Here is a 24124-nt window from a genome sequence, read left to right on the forward strand (position 1 = left end):
ATGTGAGTGGTAAATGGAAAAAAAGAAGGGATGATCATGAATGGAAAGAGAGATGATGAGGTAGGTGGGGATCCTGTGGGGTCCACAGATCCTGATATGATTCTGTGGGGTCCACAGATCCTGAGGTGTCAAGGCATTTACATCCCTGCACCAATTTAGGCATGTAAAATGCCCTTGCACACAACTCTGGGCGTTCAGCGCCAGGTTGGTGCCCATTTTGGGCGTTCAACGCCCCTTTGCTGCCATTTCTGGCGTTGAACGCCAGAACCATGCTTGTTCTGGGCGTTCAGCGCCAGAACTATGCTCTGTTCTGGCGTTTGAACGTCAGACAGATGCTCCTCCAGGGTGTGATTTTTCTTCTGCTGTTTTTGATTCCGTTTTCAATTTTTATATTTATTTTGTGACTCCTCATGATCATGAACCTATAAAGACACATAACTAAGAAAAATATAGTTAGATAAATAAACATTGAGTTGCCTCCCAACAAGCGCTTCTTTAATGTCAATAGCTTGACAGTGGGCTCTCATGGAGCCTCACAGATGTGCAGAGCTTTGTTGAGACTCTCCAACACCAAACTTAGAGTTTGGATATGGGAGTTCAACACCAAACTTAGAGTTTGGTTGTGGCCTCCCAACACCAAACTTAGAGTTTGACTGTGGGGGCTCTGGTTGACTCTGCTTGGAGAGAAGCTTTTTCTGCTTCCTCTCCATGGTTGCAGAGGGAGATCCTTGAGTTTTAAACACAAGGGAGTTCTCATTCCATTGAAGGAATATTTCACCTCTGTCAACATCAATCACAGCTCTTGCTGTGGCCAGGAAAGGTCTTCCTAGGATGATGGATTCATCCTCTTCCTTTCCAGTATCCAGGACTATGAAATCAGCAGGGATGTAAAGGCCTTCAACCTTTACTAACACGTCCTCTACTTGTCCATAAGCCTGTTTTTTTGAGCTGTCTGCCATCTCTAGTGAGATTTTAGCAGCTTGCACCCCATAGATTCCCAGTTTCTCTATTACAGAGAGGGGCATGAGGTTCATTCCTGAACCAAGGTCACACAGAGCTTTAAAGATCATAGTGCCTATGGTACAGGGTATTATGAACTTTCCAGGATCCTGTCTCTTCTGAGGTAATGTCAGTTGATCCAGATCACTCAGTTCATTGATGAACAAGGGAGGTTCAACTTCCCAAGTATCAATGCCAAATAATTTGGCATTCAGCTTCATGATTGCACCAAGAAACTTGGCAGTTTGCTCTTCAGTAACCTCCTCATTCTCTTCAGAAGAGGAATACTCATCAGAGCTCATGAAGGGCATAAGGAGGTTCAATGGAATCTCTATGGTCTCTAGATGAGCCTCAGAGTCCTTTGGTTCCTCAGAGGGAAGCTCCTTATTGACCACTGGACGTCCCAGGAGGTCTTCCTCCTTGGGATTCATGTCCTCTCCTCTCCTCACAGGTTCGGCCATGGCGCTTATGTCAATGGCCTTGCACTCTCCTTTTGGATTCTCTTCTGTATTGCTTGGGAGAGTACTAGGAGGGATTTCGGTGATCCTCTTACTCAGCTGGCCTACTTGTGCTTCCAAATTTCTAATGGAAGACCTTGTTTCATTCATGAAACTTACAATGGCCTTGGACAGATCAGAGACTAAGTTTGCCAAATTAGAAGTATTTTGTTCAGAGTTCTCTGTCTGTTGCTGAGTAGATGATGGAAAAGGTTTATTATTGTTAAACCTGTTTCTTCCACCATTATTAAAGCCTTGTTGAGGCTTTTGATCCTTCCATGAGAAATTTGGATGATTTCTCCATGATGAGTTATAGGTGTTTCCATAAGGTTCACCTAAGTAATTCACCTCTGCTATTGCAGGGTTCTCAGGATCATAAGCTTCTTCTTCATAAGAAGCATCTTGAGTACTGTTGGATGCAGCTTGCATTCCATGCAGACTCTGAGAGATCATATTGACTTGCTGAGTCAATATTTTATTCTGAGCCAATATGGCATTCAGAGTATCAACCTCAAGAACTCCCTTCTTCATAGGCGTCCCATTACTCACAGGATTCCTTTCAGAAGTGTACATGAACTGGTTATTAGCAACCATGTCAATGAGTTCTTGAGCTTTTGCAGGCGTTTTCTTTAGGTGAATGGATCCACCTGCAGAGGTATCCAATGACATCTTTGATAACTCAGATAAACCATCATAGAATATATCCAGGATGGTCCATTCTGAAAGCATGTCAGAAGGACACTTTTTGGTCAACTGTTTGTATCTTTCCCAAGCTTCATAGAAGGATTCACCTTCTTTCTGCCTGAAGGTTTGAACATCAGCTCTAAGCTTGCTCAGCTTTTGAGGAGGAAAGTACTTGGCTAAGAAAGCCGTGACCAGCTTATCCCAAGAGTTCAGGCTGTCTTTGGGTTGAGAATCCAACCATAATCTAGCTCTGTCTTTTACAGCAAAAGGGAAAAGCATGAGCCTGTAGACTTTAGGATTTACTCCATTAGTCTTAACAGTATCACATATCTGCAAGAATTCAGTTAAGAACTGAAAAGGATCTTCAAAAGGAAGTCCATGAAACTTGCAGTTCTGCTGCATCAGAGAAACTAACTGAGGTTTCAGCTCAAAGTTGTTTGCTCCAATGGCAGGAATGGAGATGCTTCTTCCATGTAAATTGGAATTAGGTGCAGTAAAGTCACCAAGCATTCTCCTTGCATTGTTGTTGGGTTCGGCTGCCATCTCCTTTACTTGTTCGAAATTTTCAATCAAGTTGTCTCTGGATTGTTGTAATTTAGCTTCTCTTAATTTTCTCTTCAGAGTCCTTTCAGGTTCTGGATCAGCTTCAACAAGAATGCCTTTTTCTCTGTCCCTGCTCATAAGAAAGAGGAGAGAAAAAGAAAAGAAGAGGAATCCTCTATGTCACAGTAAAGAGGTTCCTTATTGTTAGTAGAAAAGAAGAAGAAGAAATTCGAACACAGATAGAGGAGGGGGTTCGAATTTGGTGATGATGTGAGGAAGAGATGTTAGTAGATGAATAAATAAATAGAATAAAATGAGAGAAAAGGAGGGAATTTTCGAAAATTATTTTTGAAAAGGAGTTAGTGATTTTTGAAAATGGTTTTTGAAAAATGTTTAGTATTTTTTTCGAAAATTTTTGAAATCAAAAATAAAAATAAAAATAATTAGTTAATTAAAAAGAAATTTTTGAAAAAGAGGGAAGATATTTTCGAAAATTAGAGAGAGAGAGTTAGTTAGGTAGTTTTGAAAAAGTTAAGAAACAAATAAAAAGTTAGTTAGTTAGTTGAAACAAATTTTGAAAATCACTTTTGAAAAGATAAGTAGTTAGGAGGTTAGGAAAGATATTTTGAAAAGATATTTTTGAAAAAGATAAGATAAGAAGATATTTTTGAAAAGATATGATTGAAATTAGTTTTGAAAAAGATTTGATTTTTAAAATCACAATTAATGACTTGATTCATAAGAAATCACAAGATATGATTCTAGAACTTAAAGTTTGAATCTTTCTTAACAAGCAAGTAACAAACTTCAAATTTTTGAATCAAAACATTAATTGTTTATGTTATTTTCGAAAATTTGGTATAAAAATAAGAAAAAGATTTTTGAAAAAGTTTTTTTTTGAATTTTCGAAAATAACTAAGAATTTTGAAAAAGATTTGATTTTTGAAAAAGATTTTGAAAAAGATAAGATTTTCAAATTGAAAATTTGATTTGACTCATAAGAAACAATTTGATTTTAAAAATTTTTGAAAAAGTCAACTCAAATTTTCGAATTTGATGAGAGAAAAAGGGAAAGATATTTTTTTGATTTTTGAAATTTTTATGAAAACATGAAAATTATGCAATGCATGAAATTTTTAGATCAAAACACTGAATGCATGCAAGAATGCTATGAATGTCAAGATGAACACCAAGAACACCATGAATGTCAAGATGAACATCATAGACACAATTTTGAAAAAATTTTAATGCAAAGAAGACATGCAAGACACCAAACTTAGAATTCTTTAATGCTTACGCACTAAGAATTCAAGAATGCATATGATAAACATGAAAAGACACAAAACAAAAAAAAAATCATCAAGATCAAACAAGAAGACTTACCAAGAATAACTTGAAGATCATGAAGAACACCATGAATGCATGAAATTTTCGAAAAATGCAAGATGCACATGCAATTGACACCAAACTTATGATATGACTCAAGACTCAAACAAGAAACATGAAATATTTTTTTTTTGTGATTTTCTAAATTTTTTTTGGATTTTTATTTTATATTTTTCGAAAAATTATTTTGAAAAAGAAAAATAAGGATTCCAAAATTTTTAATATGAATTCCAGGAATCTTATGCTCTAAAGCTCCAATCAAAGGGTCAGGCATGGCTTAATAGCCAGCCAAGCTTTAGCATATAATTACATGGACTGGAGTGATTAGTTGAATACCAATCCCAAAGCAGTTTGGGTATGGCTTTACAACCAGATAGGATTCAACATGTTTCATGAAACACTAGAATTCATTCTTAAAAATCTTGAAGCCATAGAATAATTTATTTTTGAAAACATTATTTTTATTATTTTTTTTTTCGAAAACAAAGGAGAAAATTTTGAAAGATTTTTGAAAAATTTTTGAAAACAAAACAAAAAGAAAATTACCTAATCTGAGCAACAAGATGAACCGTCAGTTGTCCAAACTCGAACAATCCCCGGCAACGGCGCCAAAAACTTGGTGCACGAAATTGTGATGTCACATTCATAACTTGTCACAACTTCGATACAACTAACCAGCAAGTGCACTGGGTCGTCCAAGTAATACCTTACGTGAGTAAGGGTCGAATCCCACGGAGATTGTTGGTATGAAGCAAGCTATGGTCACCTTGTAAATCTCAGTCAGACAGATATAAAGTGATAATGGTGTTTTCGAATATTATATAATAAAATAGGGATTGAGATACTTATGTAAATCATTGGTAGGAATTTCAGATAAGCGAATGGAGATGCTTTTCTTTCCTCTGAACCTCTGCTTTCCTGCTATCTTCATCCAATCAGTCTCACTCCTTTCCATGGCTGGCTTTATGTGATACATCACCACTGTCAATGGCTACTTTCGGTCATCTCTCGGGAAAATGATCCAATGCCCTGTCACGGCACGGCTAATCGTCTGGAGGCATCACCCTTGCCAATGGCTTCATCTTATCCTCTCAGTGAATAATATGCTCACGCACCCTGTCACGGCACGGCTATTCATCTGTCGGTTCTCGATCATGCTGGAATAGGATTTACTATCCTTTTGCGTCTGTCACTAACGCCCTGCAATCGCGAGTTAGGAGCTCGTCACAGTCATTCATTCATCGAATCCTACTCAGAATACCACAGACAAGGTTTAGACCTTCCGGATTCTCTTGAATTCCGCCATCATTCTAGCTTACGCCACGAAGATTCCGGTTAAGAGATCTAAGAGATATTCATTCTAGCTTATTTCATGTAGAACGGAAGTGTTTGTCAGGCACGTGTTCATAGGGGAGATGGTGATGAGCGTCACACATAATCATCACCTTCATCACGTTCTTGGGTGCGAATGGATATCTTAGAAGCGAAATAAGATGAATTGAATAGAAAACAGTAGTACTTGCATTAATCTTCGAGGAACAGCAGAGCTTCACACCTTAATCTATGGAGTGTAGAAACTCTACCGTTAAAAATACATAAGTGAAAGGTCCAGGCATGGCCGAGATGGCCAGCCCCCAAAACATGATCAAAGGATCATAAGGTAATCCAAAGATGCCTAATACAATAGTAAGAGGTCCTATTTATAATAAACTAGCTACTAAGGTTTACATGAGTAAGTATTTGATGTATAAATCCACTTCCGGGGCCCACTTGGTGTATGTTTGGGCTGAGCTTAAGTGTTGCACGTGCAGAGGCCATTTGTGGAGTTGAACGCCAGTTTTTGTGCCAGTTTGGGCGTTCAACTCTGGTTTTGGATCCTTTTCTGGCGCTGGACGCCAGATTTGGGTAGAAAGCTGGCGTTGAACGCCAGTTTACGTCGCCAATTCTTGGCCAAAGTATGGACTATTATATATTGCTGGAAAGCCCTGGATGTCTACTTTCCAACACAATTTGAAGCGCGCCATTTCGAGTTATGTAGCGCCAGAAAATGCACTTTGAGTGCAGGGAGGTCAGAATCCAACAGCATCAGCAGTCCATTTTCAACCTCTGAATCTGATTTCTGCTCAAGTCCCTCAATTTCAGCCAGAGAATACCTGAAATCACAGAAAAACACACAAACTCATAGTAAAGTCAAGAAATGTGAATTTAACACAAAATTTATTAAAAACATCCCAAAAAGTAACTAGATCCTACTAAAAACATACTAAAAACAATGTCAAAAAGCGTATAAATTATCCGCTCATCAGTCACGCGTTTGTGTCGCTGCCTTTTCGCGCTAGGCACGCGGCCGCATCGTCCATGCGTTCGCGTCGTTGCCCTTTTCTTCAAAACTCCATTTTTGTGCTTGATTCACAGAAAACTTGTCTCATAACAAATCTCCCTTCGGCAAGTGTACCGAATTTGTCGTCAAGTAAAAACTCACAATAGAGTGAGGTCGAATCCCACAGGGATTGATTGATCAAGCAACTTTAATTAGAAGAATGTTCTAGTTGAGCGAATCCAGAATTTGGGTTGAGAGTTGCAGAAAATAAAATGGCGGGAATGTAAATAACAGAAAAGTAAATGCTAGAATTAAAGGACTGGAAGCAAATGACTGAAAATAAATTGCAGAATTGTAAATGGGAATGGGGGATTTGCTCATAAAAGTAAATGGCAGAAGTTAAAGAGAATGGGTAAGATCAGAGATGGGGAGTTCATTGGGCTTAGGAGATGTTGAAATTCTCCGGATCAAGTTCATTTTCATCTCTTCCTCAATCAATGCACTTATTGATCTCCATGGCAATCTTAAGTGATTGAATTACAATTTCTTGCAATTCAATCTCTCAAATCTTGATCAATAGCTAATTCCTTGGTCAATTGCTCATGAGAAGAGATGAAGTATGGTCACTGATTATACCACATGCATTTCCCAAATCAAGTATTGAGAGGGTTATAGTCACATACCCATCCAAACCCAACTTGGTCCAGCATGAGAAAGCATTTCTAGCTTGATCTCTTCATTCCTCTTTCAAGGTTCAAAAGAGATCCAAGTTTGAATAGCTTCTCTTCCAAGATAACTACTCAATTGGATGAAGATCGAAAGCTTTCAAGTAAAATCAAGAGAAAAGATAGAAGAAGAATAATGAAAATTAGTATTGATCCATCAAATTACAACAGAGCTCCCTAACCCAATGAAAGGGGTTAAGTTGTTCATAGCTCTAGAAAAATGAAAACAAAAATGGAGAATACATCATAAAACTAGAAAATGCAGAGAAAGTAAAATACAGAGAGTAGTTCCTTTTTTCCAGCCTCCAGAACTCCTTTTTACAATTCAAAGCTACTCCTATATATACTACTCTTCTCAGCTTCTAGTTTACTCTTCAAGTCTTGGGCCTTTGGATCTTGAGTTTGAAGCAGTTCTTTTCTTCATTTGGGCTTGGCTTTACTTGTAGAGAGAAAGTGCTAAGTGGGCGGAGACTTCAGCTCAGGGAGTTAGGGGTGTTAACATTTAGTGAAAGTATAAGTTCGAGAACGTTAGTGATACTTAACATTTTCACTAACGTTCCAATGTACCCCTTTGCCTCACGTTAGAGCCCACGTTAACTATGTTAACGTGGCTTCTAACGTGGCCTTGCCAAACTTCGAGAACGTTAGTGACACTCAACATTGTCACTAACATTCCAGTGTGCCCCTTTTTGCTTCACGTTAAAGCTCCACGTTAACTAGGTTAACGTGGCTTCTAACGTGGCCTTGCCAACCTTCGAGAATGTTAGTGACACTCAACATTGTCACTAACGTTCCAATGTGCCCCTAGATATCACGTTAGAGTCCACGTTAACTAGGTTAACGTGGCTTCTAACGTGGCCATTCTTAGCCATCCCAACATTAGTGACAATGTTGAGTGTCACTAACGTTGGTTCATCATTCATTCCTCATCGTTAGCTTCCACGTTAACTAAGTTAACGTGGAAGTTAACGTGGCTCCTTGGGGGGTTGTGTGGTTGCTTCCAACGTTAGTGACAATGTTGAGTGTCACTAACGTTGGCGACAACTCTCACTTCTTACGTTAGCTCCCACGTTAACCAAGTTAACGTGGGAGTTAACGTGGTGTGTTGTATCCTTAGGCCAACGTTAGTGACAATGTTGAATGTCACTAACGTTGGCTTCTCTTCCCCCTTTAACGTTAGAGGCCACGTTAACTAGGTTAACGTGGGCTCTAACGTGGCCACTCATGAGTGTTTGCCAACGTTAGTGACAATGTTAAGTGTCACTAACGTTGGATCAACTTCCCTTTTCCACGTTAGAGTTCACGTTAACTTAGTTAACGTGACTCTTAACGTGGGCAATGATGGCTATGAGAGTGTCATTGGCAATCACTTTTCTCATTAACCTTGCAAGTTTCCTCCCTTTCCTTGCTTCCTTTGGTCCTGAAATCAAGCAATAGAGTGCATCAAAGTTCTAGTCCAAGTCATGGGCAATGCAATATACAATTTGTCACTAAACTTATGCAAAATCCTCATGAAATAATGTAAAATGCACAATGTATGCTTGAGTCAAGGTGTAAGTGAATATCTACCCAAAACTAGCTTATTTCCTAAGAAAATGTATGAAACTATCCTAAAAATAGTAAAGAAAAGGTCAGTGAAACTGGCCAAGATGCCCTGGCATCACAACACCAAACTTAAAGCTTGCTTGTCCCTAAGCAAGTACTGGAACAAGAGAATGATGAATGGAATATCCAGAGGAGTGAGTCATTCTTGTGGAAGTCATGTTACTGATTTTATGGTGGTTTCATGCATAGCAACTTAGGTTCATTCCATTACTGGCTTTTAGACCTTTATCATGTCCCTAAACACTTACTTTGTTTATATCCCATGAGACTTTTATTCATTGATCCTTTTATTGTTATTTCAAGGGTTATTTGTATTATTTAGGCTAAGTGCTCTGTAAGGGGGCAACTCTTTAAGATAAGTTTTCAGCCAACACTCCCGAACCAGTTGGTTCAAGGTGCTAGGTGTTGAAGCACCCCTAAGGACTTACTCCCTCAAGTCTCTCCCCCATACATACACACCACAGGCATATAGTTTGTTTATTTTCTTTTCTTGAGACCTTGGTGTCTAGCACCTCTTTGGGTTACTAAATGCTCTGTAGTGAGGGTTACTCTTGATAGTGGATTTTCAGCTGATAATCCCGGGTTAGTTAACCCAAGTTACCAAGTGATAAAGCACCCTTGAGAGCTTATTCATCCAAGTAGATCCCTCACACAGGAGCACCACAGACACTTGTCTCAAGGTCCAAACCATTGGTGCCTAGCCTTATTGCTTACTCTTTTTCTCTTGTTTTTCACTTCCATTATTCTTTCCCTTTTCTCTTATTAGGATCTTGTCATATGCTCAGTCTCATGGGTATATCCAAACTCAAGTATTCAGGATAGATAGTTGTCCTTCTAACCTTGTGGTTGAATCAACTTAGCTAACTTATGACTACCCCAAAGATTCATGAATGCACTTCCACAATATGAACTCCACTCTGGTCTTTTAAAAACAATCATTCTCTCTTCATTTAATTTAAAATGGACAAGCTTACAAGTAAATAAGGGAAAGATGCAGTGACATTTAAACCAGAAATCATGGACCTATTTAGAAAGAAAACTTAAAAGACAGAATTTAAAAAGTTTAAACATAACATGGAAGCAGGTTCTATTTCATACAAGATCTTCCTTATTTAAAGCATAGAAAACGATGGACTAAAAGGAACTCCACCACCTTTCATTCATGTGGATGCCCATGCTCCCCTCCTTGCTTGTCCTCATTGTGTCTCTCTTGAGTGCTTGTGCTCCCACTTCCTTTGCCTTTTCCAAGCAGCTTCTTCCAGAAACCACCATCTTCCATCTTCTTCTTGAGTGTCTCCTTTTGCTGTTTTACCTTCCTCTCTTCTTGTTCTACAAAATCTTTTTGGACCTCATCATATGTAGGGATGGCATAGTGCAGCTGATGCATGTTACTAGTCATGTAGTTCAACTTGGCTTGAGTGTTCACATAGAACTCTTCCCTATGTAGTTGCCTTCCTTCATTGAGTACACTGAACTCATTGAAAGTTTTCATTTGGGCTATCTGCCGCTGGTTGAGTTCTTGCAAGTGCTTCTCTTGGAGCTCTTGCCTCTCGTTCACTTGGTTGATGGCTTGAGTGAGCCTGGAGTAGTGTTCCTGCTGCTGCTCCATTTGTTGTTTTTGCCATGCTTCCTGTTGGCTCAGCCAGTTGGTTTGAAGGTTCAGTATTTACTCTTGTCCTTCCATATGCCTCTGTCCCAAATCTTCAATGGCTCTTAGAAGGTAAGTCATATTCAAGTTGTCTGGGTCATGATGCTCTTCTTGCTGGTATTCTTCCTGATGATGTTTCTCTTGGTGAACTTTTTCTTTTGCTTTTGGTTTCCCTATTTGTGGCCTTCTTTGTTGCTGAGCAGGTGTAGTATAAACCAATCGTTCGAGTGTAACTGGCCTCCATGGGTTCACCCAGTCTGGGTTGCTGTCCTCAAATACTACCTTGGCCTTGTTGCATAAGCGGAGAATGGTGCTGGGGTACCAAAGCCTGGCACCTGAATCAACCTTCTCAGCCGAATCTTGAATCCCCTCGGCGATGAGCTCATTCACGTTGATTTCCCCACCTTGTATTAAGCAATGCACCATAGTAGCACGATTGATGTTTACCTCTGAATTATTTGCAGCTGGTAGAATGGACCTCCTCACAAGTTCAAACCACCCCTTGGCTTCAGGGCTCAGGTCTCCTCTCTTGATGAACTTGGGTCTCCCATTTGTGTACCTCTCCCAGTCAGTTGCTATAACACAGATGTCTGCCACTATCTCTGAGAGCTCATTATTATCAGGGCTTCTACTTATCCTTGCTTGATAACTTTCCTCATCAAAACGAGGTGATTTCAGGTGAAGAACTCTTGTTATGGCATTTGGGCTGAAGTCCACCTCTTTTCCTCTTACGTAACTTTTGAAGGTTGGGGCCTTGGTTTTATCCTCTCTTACTACATTCGCATAAAATTCTTTGATGAGGTTTCCATTGATCTTCCCCTCTGGACTTGTGAGCAATTTCCACCCCCTCTCTTCGATTTTCTCCAGAATTTGTGGTGACTCATCTGCATTGATTTGGAAGATTAACTCTGGCAATATCTTTCTCACCCTTATCCGTTCGAATTCACGTTCATGAAAGACAGTTTTGAATTTCTTCTCATCGAAAGGAACACTCTCCATGGGTTCCTTCCTCTTTTGCCTCTTTGAGCTTGATGATGCCATGAATTGAGTTGCTGTTTTGAAGTGGAGGTTGGAGGATACGGAGAGATGAGGAATAGGTTGGCTAGGACATAGTGTGATGAAGGGGTTTGAGCAAGCCGAAAGTATGAAGTGTGGAGAGTGGGAATTTGAGTGTGAGGAATGATCATGCACTGAGGTTTACTTATATAGGGGGTCTTGAGTGGATGAAAGGTGTGGATTGCAAGGATTGTTACTTGATGGACGGTTGGGGTTGTGTATGAAGGAAAGACAAGGATCATCACTTAATGAGAGTGATTGGTTCGATCTTCAAGGGTCTTCTTTCTCCAATGTTGCATGGCAGCGTTTCCCCATGCGTTCCCTCTTGGGACATGTGTGTAGTGCTCTTCATTAAGTGGCGAAATCTCCCCCATTTAATTGTCCAATCAATCCCTTTTCATGCTTCTTTTCCTTTCCTATAAAGATTTAAAATAAGGAAATTAATATCAAAAAAAAAAATTCAAACTCTACGGCTAGAATACAAGGGAAGAAAGAGAGTTTGATTGTTTATTTATGAATTCCAACTAACTAACTAACTACTGGTGGGTCCTTATATGCATTTTGGTGGTACCATGGGGTGACACCAAACTTAGTTTAAAGCAATGTGATGAAAAGTTTTGTTCAAAGCTCCCAAGACTAGCATGCATCTTGGTTTGCTTTGAACACTAAACTTGTTCTTCACTATATACTGCATGATAAAGATTTCACCAAATGTTTGTCAAGTTTGGGTTGAAATTCATAAACATTGATTTTTTCATTATTTTAAAAACATATAAAACATGGGTTGCCTCCCATGAAGCGCTTCTTTAGCGTCACTAGCTTGACGTTTTTCCTTTATCAGGGTGGTTGGTAGTGCTTAAAGTCCTCCCCTCTTGCTGTGGACTTGTATCCATTGGTTGGATCAATGATCTCCACATGTTCCAGGGAAAGAACTCTGTTGATAGTGAAGACCTTAGGTAACTGAGATGGTATAGTAGGGAGATTAGGGGGAATATCTGGGAAGTAAGCTGAGACAACTCTATCCCCTGGAGAGAAGTCTTCCGTAGGGATCTTCTTGTTCCTCCATTTCCTTGGTACCTTCTTCTTTGTTTCTTTTGAGGTTGCCTTCCCCTTGGTGACCTTTTTTTCCAAGGAGTTGTGATGTTGTCTTCACATGCCTCTAGAGGTTTAGGTTCCTCCAACTTTTCCTTGAGTTGTGGCAATCGCTGTTTTCCTTGTTTATCAATTGAGGGGGTTTCAGAATGGACTTGCTGTGCTTCAGTGCTTGTCTCCTCCTTCAGTGTCTCTTTATCGTTTGTGCTTAGTTCCTTGTCCTCTTGATCTATTTCTTGTGAGAGTTTGAAGACATTGAAGCTGAGTCGTTCATCATGGATTCTCAATATTAGCTCCCCTTTCTCTACATCGATAAGTGCTCTGGCCGTAGTTAGGAATGGTCTTCCCAATATGATTGGGTGAGTGTGACTCTCTTCCATGTCCAGAATGACAAAGTCTGTTGGGAAAAAGTATTTCCCAACCTTTAGCAACACATTTTCCACCATTCCTATTGCTTGCTTTTGAGTTTTGTCAGCCAGTTTGATGATTACATCTGTGGGTATTATCTCATTAATCTGCAGCCTCTTCACCAGGGATAAAGGCAGTAAGTTGATGCTGGCCCCTAAATCACATAGTGCTCTATCGAACATAGTTTCACCTATGGCACAAGGGATGTGAAAACTCCCTGGGTCTCTTCTTTTTGTAGGCAGCTCAGGTTGAATAAGGGCACTACATTCCTTGTTCATCACTATAGTCTAGCCTCCTTTGAGTGAGCTTTTCCTGGGAAGAAGTTCCTTCATATACTTGATGAATGCAGGCATTTGTTGAATTGCCTTGATGAATGGTATGTTTACATGCAGAGATGCAAACAAGTCTAGGAACCTTGAGTATATTCTCTTTCCCACAGCACCATTGAGCAGTTGAGGGAAGGGAGCATAGAGCTTCAGTAGCTCTTGTTGTGAAATTTCTGGTCCTTGGTGATTTCTATCCTCCTCCTTTGTTGAGTTGTCTTCAGGTTGTTTGCAAAGTTTGTCTTGCTTGTCTTCAGTCTCTTGATCACTCGTAGTGACCATTTTGCAATCTTCCCATCTTACTTTCTTTGCTTCTCCCTTGGGGGTTTTTTCCGTGTCACTTGGGAAGCTATCGGTGGGTTTGGGAATCTTCTCAGCTAAATATCCCACCTGGAATTCCAGCTTCCTAATGGTCTCTCCCTGGTTCTTAATATTGGCTCGCACTTCCTCTTTGAACACCTTATTTTCTTGAATCTCTTGGCATATTCCTTCAAGTAGGGCTTCAATCTTAGAGAGCTTGTCATCAATTGATGGGTGATTCGGAGCAGATGTGTTATTTTGGTTTTGATAAGCATATGAAGAAGTATTGTTGTGGGGGTATTGAGACGTCCTCTGTGTGAATTGCTGGTGAGCTGCATTGTTGTTGGAGTTGTAACATCTCTGGTCTTGGTTTTGATCTTGCTCACCTCCCCACCCAAAGTTTGGGTGGTTTCTCTATCCAAGGTTGTAGGACTTGGAGTATGGATCATAGTTTTTCCTTGGTGAACTCCCAATGTAGTTGGCTTGCTCCTGACTCCCCTCTGCTTCTTCATTCACTCCTTCTTGGATTGTTGATAAAGTGGAGATTGCTGCTACTTGGTTCATCTCCATCTTCTTGGTGAGGTCAGCCAGCTGCTGGGTAATGAGCTTGTTTTGGGCCAACAGAGCATCTACATTGTTTAGCTCCATTACTCCTCTTGTGTTCCCTCTTTCGGAAGCATAGAAGTAGTCGTTCTCTGCTACTGTTTCAATAACATCTATGGCTTCCTCAATGCTCTTCTTCTTGTTCAAAGATCCTCCAGATGAATGGTCTACGGCCTTCTTTGACTCATAAGAGAGCCCTTCATAGAAAATGTGCAGCTACACCCATTCGTTGAACATGTCAGGTGGACACCTCCTTGTTAAGTCCTTGAACCTCTCCCATGCTTCATATAGAGTCTCACCATCTTGTTGCCTGAAAGTTTGGACCTCAGCTCTCAGCCTATTGATTCGTTGAGAAGGGTAAAATCTTGCTAAGAATTTGTTCACCACGTCTTCCCAAGTTGTCAAGCTTTCCCTTAGGAAAGATTCCAGCCATTTGGCTGCCTTGTCCCTGAGTGAGAATGGAAATAAGAGTCGTCTATAGGCGTCAAGATGAACACCATTAGACTTCACTGTGTCACATATTCTCAGGAAGGTGGTTAAATGTTGATTGGGGTCTTCTTGAACACTTCCTCCAAACGAACAGTTGTTCTAAGCAAGGGTGATGAGCTGTGGTTTAAGTTCGAGTTGTTGGCATGGATTGTTGGCTTTTGGATGCTACTTCCACAATTGCCTGGGTTTGGATTGATGTAAGAGCCCAAAACTCTTCTATCCTCCCCAGCATGATTTGCTCTACCTCCTCCCCCATGGTTGTGATCTTCTTCTTCATGATGGTTTTCCATGTTGTCTTCCATGTGTGTTTCAAAGAATTCCTCTTCTTCCTCAGCATCAACCACTTTCTTTCCTCTTGCCTCCCTCCTTAATCTAAGGAAGGTCCTCTCAGGTTCAGAATCGAAGGAAGTTGAAGCCCCGCTTCTTCTCCCTGTCATACAACCATCAAGTGCAAGCAAGAAAAGATAGGTGCAGAAAGTATTTGTGTCAGAATTACTGTTAGTTGTGGGTGATGTAATATATCAAACAGTTAGTGGGTTAGCAAACAGAATTGAAAATAACAAAGAAGAACAAAAGAGTAGACGGAGAAGGGAAGAAATTTAACTAAAACAAAAAGTAAATCACTCAAACAGAAAATGAAATTCACAAAATAAAAATGCTCAATCTAGTGATCTTCCAATTTAATCATTGTTGATGCACAATCAATCCCCGGCAACGGCGCCATAAACTTGATGCACGAAAAACTTGTCTCACAACAAATCTCCCTTCGGCAAGTGTACCGAATTTGTCGTCAAGTAAAAACTCACAATAGAGTGAGGTCGAATCCCACAGGGATTGATTGATCAAGCAACTTTAATTAGAAGAATGTTCTAGTTGAGCGAATCTAGAATTTGGGTTGAGAGTTGCAGAAAATAAAATGGCGAGAATGTAAATAACGGAAAAGTAAATGCTAGAATTAAAGGACTGGAAGTAAATGACTGAAAATAAATTGCAGAATTGTAAATGGGAATGGGGGATTTGCTCATAAAAGTAAATGGCAGAAGTTAAAGAGAATGGGTAAGATCAGAGATGGGGAGTTCATTGGGCTTAGGAGATGTTGCAATTCTCCAGATCAAGTTCATTTTCATCTCTTCCTCAATCAATGCACTCATTGATCTCCTTGGCAATCTTAAGTGATTGAATTACAATTTCTTGCAATTCAATCTCTCAAATCTTGATCAATAGCCAATTCCTTGGTCAATTGCTCATGAGAAGAGATGAAGTATGGTCACTGATTATACCACATGCATTTCCCAAATCAAGTATTGAGAGGGTTATAGTCACATACCCATCCAAACCCAATTTGGTCCAGCATGAGAAAGCATTTCTAGCTTGATCTCTTCATTCCTCTTTCAAGGTTCAAAAGAGATCCAAGTTTGAATAGCTTCTCTTCCAAGATAACTACTCAATTGGATGAAGATCGAAAGCTTTCAAGTAAAATCAAGAGAAAAGATAGAAGAAGAATAATGAAAATTAGTATTGATCCATCAAATTACAACAGAGCTCCCTAACCCAATGAAAGGGGTTAAGTTGTTCATAGCTCTAGAAAAATGAAAACAAAGATGGAGAATACATCATAAAACTAGAAAATGCAGAGAAAGTAAAATACAGAGAGTAGTTCCCTTTTTCCAGCCTCCAGAACTCCTTTTTACAATTCAAAGCTACTCCTATATATACTACTCTTCTCAGCTTCTAGTTTACTCTTCAAGTCTTGGGCCTTTGGATCTTGAGTTTGAAGCAGTTCTTTTCTTCATTTGGTCTTGGCTTTACTTGCAGAGAGAAAGTGCTAAGTGGGCGGAGACTTCAGCTCAGGGAGTTAGGGGTGTTAACATTTAGTGAAAGTATAAGTTCGAGAACGTTAGTGATACTTAACATTTTCACTAACGTTCCAATGTACCCCTTTGCCTCACGTTAGAGCCCACGTTAACTATGTTAACGTGGCTTCTAACGTGGCCTTGCCAAACTTCGAGAACATTAGTGACACTCAACATTGTCACTAACATTCCAGTGTGCCCCTTTTTGCTTCACGTTAAAGCTCCACGTTAACTAGGTTAACGTGGCTTCTAACGTGGCCTTGCCAACCTTCGAGAATGTTAGTGACACTCAACATTGTCACTAACGTTCCAATGTGCCCCTAGATATCACGTTAGAGTCCACGTTAACTAGGTTAACGTGGCTTCTAACGTGGCCATTCTTAGCCATCCCAACGTTAGTGACAATGTTGAGTGTCACTAACGTTGGTTCATCATTCATTCCTCATCGTTAGCTTCCACGTTAACTAAGTTAACGTGGAAGTTAACGTGGCTCCTTGGGGGGTTGTGTGGTTGCTTCCAACGTTAGTGACAATGTTGAGTGTCACTAACGTTGGCGACAACTCTCACTTCTTACGTTAGCTCCCACGTTAACCAAGTTAACGTGGGAGTTAACGTGGTGTGTTGTATCCTTAGGCCAACGTTAGTGACAATGTTGAATGTCACTAACGTTGGCTTCTCTTCCCCCTTTAACGTTAGAGGCCACGTTAACTAGGTTAACGTGGGCTCTAACGTGGCCACTCATGAGTGTTTGCCAACGTTAGTGACAATGTTAAGTGTCACTAACGTTGGATCAACTTCCCTTTTCCACGTTAGAGTTCACGTTAACTTAGTTAACGTGACTCTTAACGTGGGCAATGATGGGTATGAGAGTGTCATTGGCAATCACTTTTCTCATTAACCTTGCAAGTTTCCTCCCTTTCCTTGCTTCCTTTGGTCCTGAAATCAAGCAATAGAGTGCATCAAAGTTCTAGTCCAAGTCATGGGCAATGCAACATACAATTTGTCACTAAACTTATGCAAAATCCTCATGAAATAATGTAAAATGCACAATGTATGCTTGAGTCAAGGTGTAAGTGAATATCTACCCAAAACTAGCTTATTTCCTAAGGAAATGCATGAAACTATCCTAAAAACAGTAAAGAAAAGGTCAGTGAAACTGGCCAAGATGCCCTAGCATCAGTGCTTTCCTTCCAATTTTGTATGTTTCTTTTCCATCTTTTAAGTCATTTCTGCCCTGTAAGGCCTGAAAGTACTCAACACACAGATCACGACATCGAATGGTAATAAAGGGTAATTAAAATTGATAGTTTTTAAGCATAGGAAACATGTTTTTTTCACATATATCACATAATAAGGAAGGGAAAGTAAAACCATGCAATTTACATGAATAAGTGGGTGAAGGATTGAATAAATCACCTAAATTGAGCACAAAATACATCATAAAATATGGGTTTATCAGTGAGCCCCGTCTAAGTGATTCCAAAGAAATCCGATGTTACTACAATCAAGGATGAGAATGGGGAGCTTATAGCCACAAGGGTCCAAAATTCATGGAGGGTGTGTATTGACTATCGGCGTTTGAACTTAGCCACTAGGAAGGATCACTTCCCATTGCCATTCATCGATCAAATGCTTGATTGCCTATGCGGTAAATCTCATTACTGTTTCTTAGATGGCTATTCTGGTTATTTTGAAATCCACATTGCTCCGGAAGATCAAGAGAAAACCACCTTTACATGCCCTTTCGAAACGTATGCGTATAAAAGAATGCCATTTGGCTTGTGCAACGCACTGGTAATGTTCCAAAGGTGTATGATGAGTATATTTGCGGATCTTTTGGAGCATTGCATGGAGGTATTTATGAATGACTTTAGTGTCTATGGGGTTTCCTTTGATCTTTTCCTAGACAATCTTGCAAAAGTATTAGAGAGGTGTACTAAATCAAACCTTGTGTTAAATTTTGAGAAATGCCACTTTATGGTGAGACAAGGTATTGTTTTAGGGCACATTGTCTCTAATGATGGGATCTCTGTTGATCCAGCAAAGGTCAATGTTATTTCTAGTTCGCCTTACCCTTCTTCTGTGAGGGAAGTCCATGCGTTTCTTGGCCATGCAGGTTTTTACCGGCGGTTCATTAAGGACTTTAGTAAGGTGGCACTACCTCTCTCTCGATTGTTGCAAAAGGATGTGGAATTTGATTTGAGTGAAGAGTGCATGGAGGCATTTGACAAGCTAAAAATTGCTTTGACCCAAGCTCCCATAGTGAGAGGGCCGGACTGGACTAGACCATTCGAGATCATGTGTGATGCCTCAAACTATGCGGTGGGAGCGGCGCTAGCTCAGAGCAAGGGTAAAATTCTTATGTCATTGCCTATGCCCCTAAGACTTTAGATGGAGCGCAGTCCAATGATACTACCACCGAGAAGGAATTGTTAGCTATTGTCTTTGCCTTGGATAAATTCTGGGCTTATTTACTTGGCTCTAAGGTGGTAGTATACTCAGATCATGCGGCTTTATGGTATTTGTTGGCCAAAAAGGAATCAAAATCACAGTTAATCTGATGGGTGTTGCTATTGCAAGAATTTGATATTGAAATCAAAGATAGGAGTGGTTCGCAAAACTTAGTGGCGGACCACTTGAGTCGCCTTGAGCACACAAAGGGCGATCCCACTCCTATCAATGATACACTCCCTCTTGAGGGCTTGCTAGCAATATCCGAGGTGATCCCTTGGTATGCACCTATTGCCAATTACTTGGTTGCTCGCACCTTTCCTCCCAATTTTTCTCAACATCAAAAGGATAAGCTCAAAAGCGAATCCAAGTTCTCTACATGATAACGGCAACTTTTTTTAACTTTTGTTTGAGACTTATTATTAACAACATTGTGTGTGAGGAAGGTGTGTTTTTTCAATGACATTGATGATAAACACTGGTGAATTAAGATTCTTTGCTGCTATGATTTAGCAATCTTAAACAATAAGCAAACTAGATCTCTTATTCCTTCCCGCTAGAGGACCCCTTTAAATCATGGGTCAACAAGTGTATGCTTTTTATTTTATTTCTCCTTATTAGGTACATATTTTGCCTTTCACTATTTTTTTCCTTTTTCTATTTTTTTATATTTTTAAATTTTAAGTCTTATTAGAACACTTATAAACATATTAAATATTTAACTGTAGAAAGTTTTAATGAAAAAGGTTAACTAACTGTAAGTTTTTTTTATGTTTTCCACTATTTTAACCAATTTCTTTAAAGGACTATTTAACTGAATTATTAAAAAATCAGCACATACAAAAAAATGGTTCATTCACTCTACCATGTACTACCAACAACCACTGGTTGTCTGGTTCTGTTAATTCAACACACTATCCCAATTCACATACACACACATGCATAGCAAGCTAGTGTTCAATGAATGAGCAACAAATGCAATGAACAGAGGGGTAAACTTTGATAGAAAGACAAGTTAACTATGAGGTGGATTGGTTAGTTTCTTTTATGTACTGCATTCTGATTTCTGAGTCTATGTTTAACCCTTTTCAGTATGTGTTTATATAATTAGACAGAAAATGAGTCAGAAAATAAAGACAGAAGCTTGCAATCTATTAGCACAGATGAATATAGTAGGAATAACTAGCCCCTACAGGTTTCAACTTTCAACTCTTCCATTCACACTCTTTTCTCTCACCAAGTTCCAACAGATATTATATTTCCTATACATATATTATCATAACGTCATTTAATTAAGTTTGAATATTCAGACTTGCTACTCATAATGTTCTTATTCTAGTTTAAATATTTATCCTTTTTCAGACCTTAGTGACACATAAAAGCTTTGGAAATAATATTGACATTAGGAAATAAACAATTACCAGTTGGAAATATGGATCATTTGGCAAATACTTCAAAGCAAACTCCCTCTGGCATGTGTATCTTGGATCTGTTTTGTGCAAAACACCATGTCCGTATCCAGGAATAACCTGGCGATCCAAAAGTGAATAGCCAAAACTGTATTAACAAATTTTCAATACTTCGCATTGCACTAACTCTAGTTACGAAAACAACCCTTATTTTGGAAGTATAAAAAATTGTCCCCTAGTTCTTTTCAAATCTTTTACAGAAAGTGTGAAATAAAAAAGAAATAAAAGAAATTAAAGGAATAAGAATAGGACTTACAAAGAACATGACTTTTCAAATGCATGGAGAGTCTACTTTCTTCCAAAGCTAAGCAGGAAGGGAGCGGCGCCGAACGAGTCAAGGGTTTGCAGAAACAGAAGGGAGCGGCGACAAAGGCTTCATCAACGGCAGGTTTGCGACGGCAACTGAGCGGAGGGAGTCACCGCTAGAGAGTCACCGCAGAATGAGGGTTAGGGGTGCCGGAACCGGCGGAGGCATCGCGAGCGTAGCTAGGTTCTTCACAGAGTGTCGTCGTCGCAGGAGTGGTTCGTCGTCGTAGGAGTGTCGTCGTCGCAAGAGTGTCGTCGTTGCAGGAGTGCCGTCATCGCAGGATTGATTCGCCGTTGCAGGAGTTAGGGCTTAATAATGTTTGAAGAAGGAGGAGTTAGGGTTTAGGGTCTTCGAAGGAGCTTCTGATGAAGGAATTAGTATACGAGCTCTTTATTCTTTAATCCCAAAAAGTCTTAAGTTACAAGAGACTCAAACATTTTTTTTTTGAGGGATCCTTTTGGCCACGCTTTTGAAGCGTGCCAAAAGGCTTGTAGAAAATGGCTACGCTTTTCAAACGCTACAATAATAAATTTCTGTTGGCACGCTTTAAAAGCGTGCAAAAATCTCTCTATGGCTACGCTTTATAAGCATCGCAGAAAAAAAGTGGCTAAATCTCGCATCAACTGCCACCCTAAAAAAAGCGTGGCCATTGACCTTTTTCGCCACGCTTTTGAAGCGTAGCAATAAAAAATGTGGTCAAATCTCTATTCAAGCGCCACCCTAACAAAAGCGTGGCCATAGACCACTTTTGGCTACGCTTTTAAAGCGTAGCAAAAAAAAGCGTGGCCATAGGCCTTTTTTCTTGTAGTGAACGTTAGTGACACTCACCTTTGTCACTAACGTTGGATTAAGCCACTATGAGCCATGTTAGTTGCCACGTTAATTACATTATCGTGAAAGCTAACGTGGAGAAGAAGGATGATGAGCCAATGTTAGTGACACTCACCTTTGTCACTAACGTTGGAGATGGCTATCAATACCACGTTAAAAGTCACGTTAACTTAGTTAACGTGAACTCTAACGTGGGAAGTAGGGGTGTTTTGAAGTGTTAGTGACAAAGATAAGTGTCACTGATGCTCTCGAAGATTTGGCAAGCCTACGTTAAAGGCCACGTTAACTATACTAACGTGAACTCTAACGTATGGAGAAAGGGGTACTCTCAACGTTATTGGAAAAGGTAAACCCCAGTAACGTTTGCAAAGGGCCAAGAAGCAACGTTAGTGGTCACGTTAGTGCCACTAACGTTGAAGTTAACGTGGACATTTTTGGGTTAGGAACGTTAGTGAAAAAGGTGATTGTCACTAACGTTCTCGACCCCACAGTTTCACTTAATGTTAACACCACTAACGCCCCAAGCTAAAATCCATACCTACTGCACACTTTCTCTGCAAGTAAAGCTGAGCCCACTGAAGAAGATAACTGCTTCAACTCAAGATCCAAAGGCCCATATCCAAGACTTGAAGAAGCAACTAGAAGATCAGAAGAATAGTATAAATAGGGAAACTTTGAACTAGAAAGAAGCTTTTGGCATTATTAGAATTACTCTCTGTATTTTTTACTTTCTCTGCAACTTCTAGTTTAACTTTTCAGAATGCATTCTCCATCTTTGTTTTCCATTCCCAGAGCTATGAACAACTAAACCACTTTCATTGGGTTAGGGAGCTCTGTTGTAATTTGATGGATCAATAATAGTTTTCATTATTATTCTTCTTTCTTTTCTCTTGATTTTACTAGAAAGCTTTCAATCTTCACCCAATTGAATAGTTATCTTGGAAAAGAAGCTATTCATACTTGGATGTCTTCAAAACCTTGGAAGAGGAATGAAGAGATCATGCTAGAAATGCTTTCTCATGTTGGACCAAATTGGGGTTTGGATGAATATAGTGACATATAATCCTACCAACACTTTGATTTGGAAATACATGTGGTATAATCAGTGACCATACCTCATCTTTTCTCATGAGCAATTGGACCAAGAAATTGGCTATTGATCAAGATTTGAGAGATTGAATTACCAAGGAATTGGAATTCAATCACTTAAGATTGCCAAGGAGATCAATGAATACATTGATTGAGGAAGAGATGAAAATGAACTTGATCCAGAGGATGCAACATCTCCTAAGCCCGATGAACTCCCCATTTCTGATCTTACCCATTCTCTTTAATTTCTGCCAATTACTTTTATGATCATCTTCCCCATTCCCATTTAAGATTCTGCAATTTATTTTCTGTCATCTATTTTCAGCTCTTTATTTCCAGCATTTACATTTTCTGCTATTTACTTTCCTGCCATTTAATTTCCTGCAACTCTCAAACCAAATTCTACTTAGCTCAACTAGAACATTCTTCCAATTAAAGTTGCTTGACCAATCAATCCCTGTGGGATTCGACCTCACTCTTTTGTGTGTTATTACTTGACGACAATTCGGTATACTTGCCGAGGGAAATCTGTTGAGAGACAAGTTTCCGTGCATCAGAATCATATAGCAAATTTTATATCATTTCAAATCCCTAGATGTTAGCTTTCCAACGCAACTGAAACTGCCTCATTTGGACCTCTGTAGCTCAATTTATGGTTGATTGAGTGCGAAGAGGTCAGGCTTGACAGCTTTACGGTTCCTTCATTTCTTCATGAGTTCTCCCACTTTGCATGCTTTTCTCCTCACTTATTCCATCCAATACTTGCCTTATGAACCTGAAATCACTCAACAAACATATCAAGGCATCGAATGGAATTAAAGTGAGTTAAATTTAGCTATTTTAAGGCCTAAAAAGCATGTTTTCATATTTAAGCACAATTTAAGGGAGAATTACAAAACCATGCTATTTCATTGAATAAATGTGAGAAAAGGTGATAAAATCCCCCAAAATAAGCACAAGATAAACCAAAAAATCGGGGTTTATCAAATTTCCCCACACTTAAACCGAGCATGTCCTCATGCTAAGAATAAAGAAGGACAAGAAAAGGGTATGAACATTTATTCAATGCAAATAAACTATATGCACCTATCTATATGAATGCACTAAATGCAAGATGATTCTATCTACTTGATTAAAAGTAAATCAATCTCCAAGAACATATATAAGCAAGTAGGGCAAAGGTCATATGACGACTCACAAACTCTACCAATTCAAATATCAAAATGAAGTTCAAATAGACTTGCAAGAAGAAAGCTCATGAAAGCCGATAACAAGGAATTGAGCATCGAACCCTCACCGGAAGTGTATCCGCTCTAATCGCTCTAGTGTATAGGGTCGATCCATTCAATCCTCTTCTACTCATGCTTTCTAAGATTTGTTTTTCATCTAACAATTAACAATTATTCAATGCATGCATATATTCATCATGAGGACTTATTCATAGGT

At 39.5% G+C, this 24124-nt stretch overlaps 2 non-coding genes across 2 annotated transcripts; both read left to right on the forward strand.

The window, feature by feature from the left end:
• Positions 1–2219: 2219 nt before the first annotated feature.
• LOC112724742 (small nucleolar RNA R71) lies at positions 2220–2327 on the forward strand. The gene has a single exon (XR_003163890.1). It is a non-coding gene; the product is annotated as a small nucleolar RNA R71 (small nucleolar RNA).
• A 12097-nt stretch (positions 2328–14424) lies between these two features.
• Positions 14425–14528, forward strand: LOC112725823 (small nucleolar RNA R71). The gene has a single exon (XR_003164905.1). It is a non-coding gene; the product is annotated as a small nucleolar RNA R71 (small nucleolar RNA).
• The last annotated feature ends 9596 nt before the right edge of the window (positions 14529–24124 follow it).

Source organism: Arachis hypogaea, chromosome 11 (genome assembly GCF_003086295.3).
Source record: "Arachis hypogaea cultivar Tifrunner chromosome 11, arahy.Tifrunner.gnm2.J5K5, whole genome shotgun sequence".
In the NCBI taxonomy this organism is placed as follows: Eukaryota; Viridiplantae; Streptophyta; class Magnoliopsida; order Fabales; family Fabaceae; genus Arachis; species Arachis hypogaea.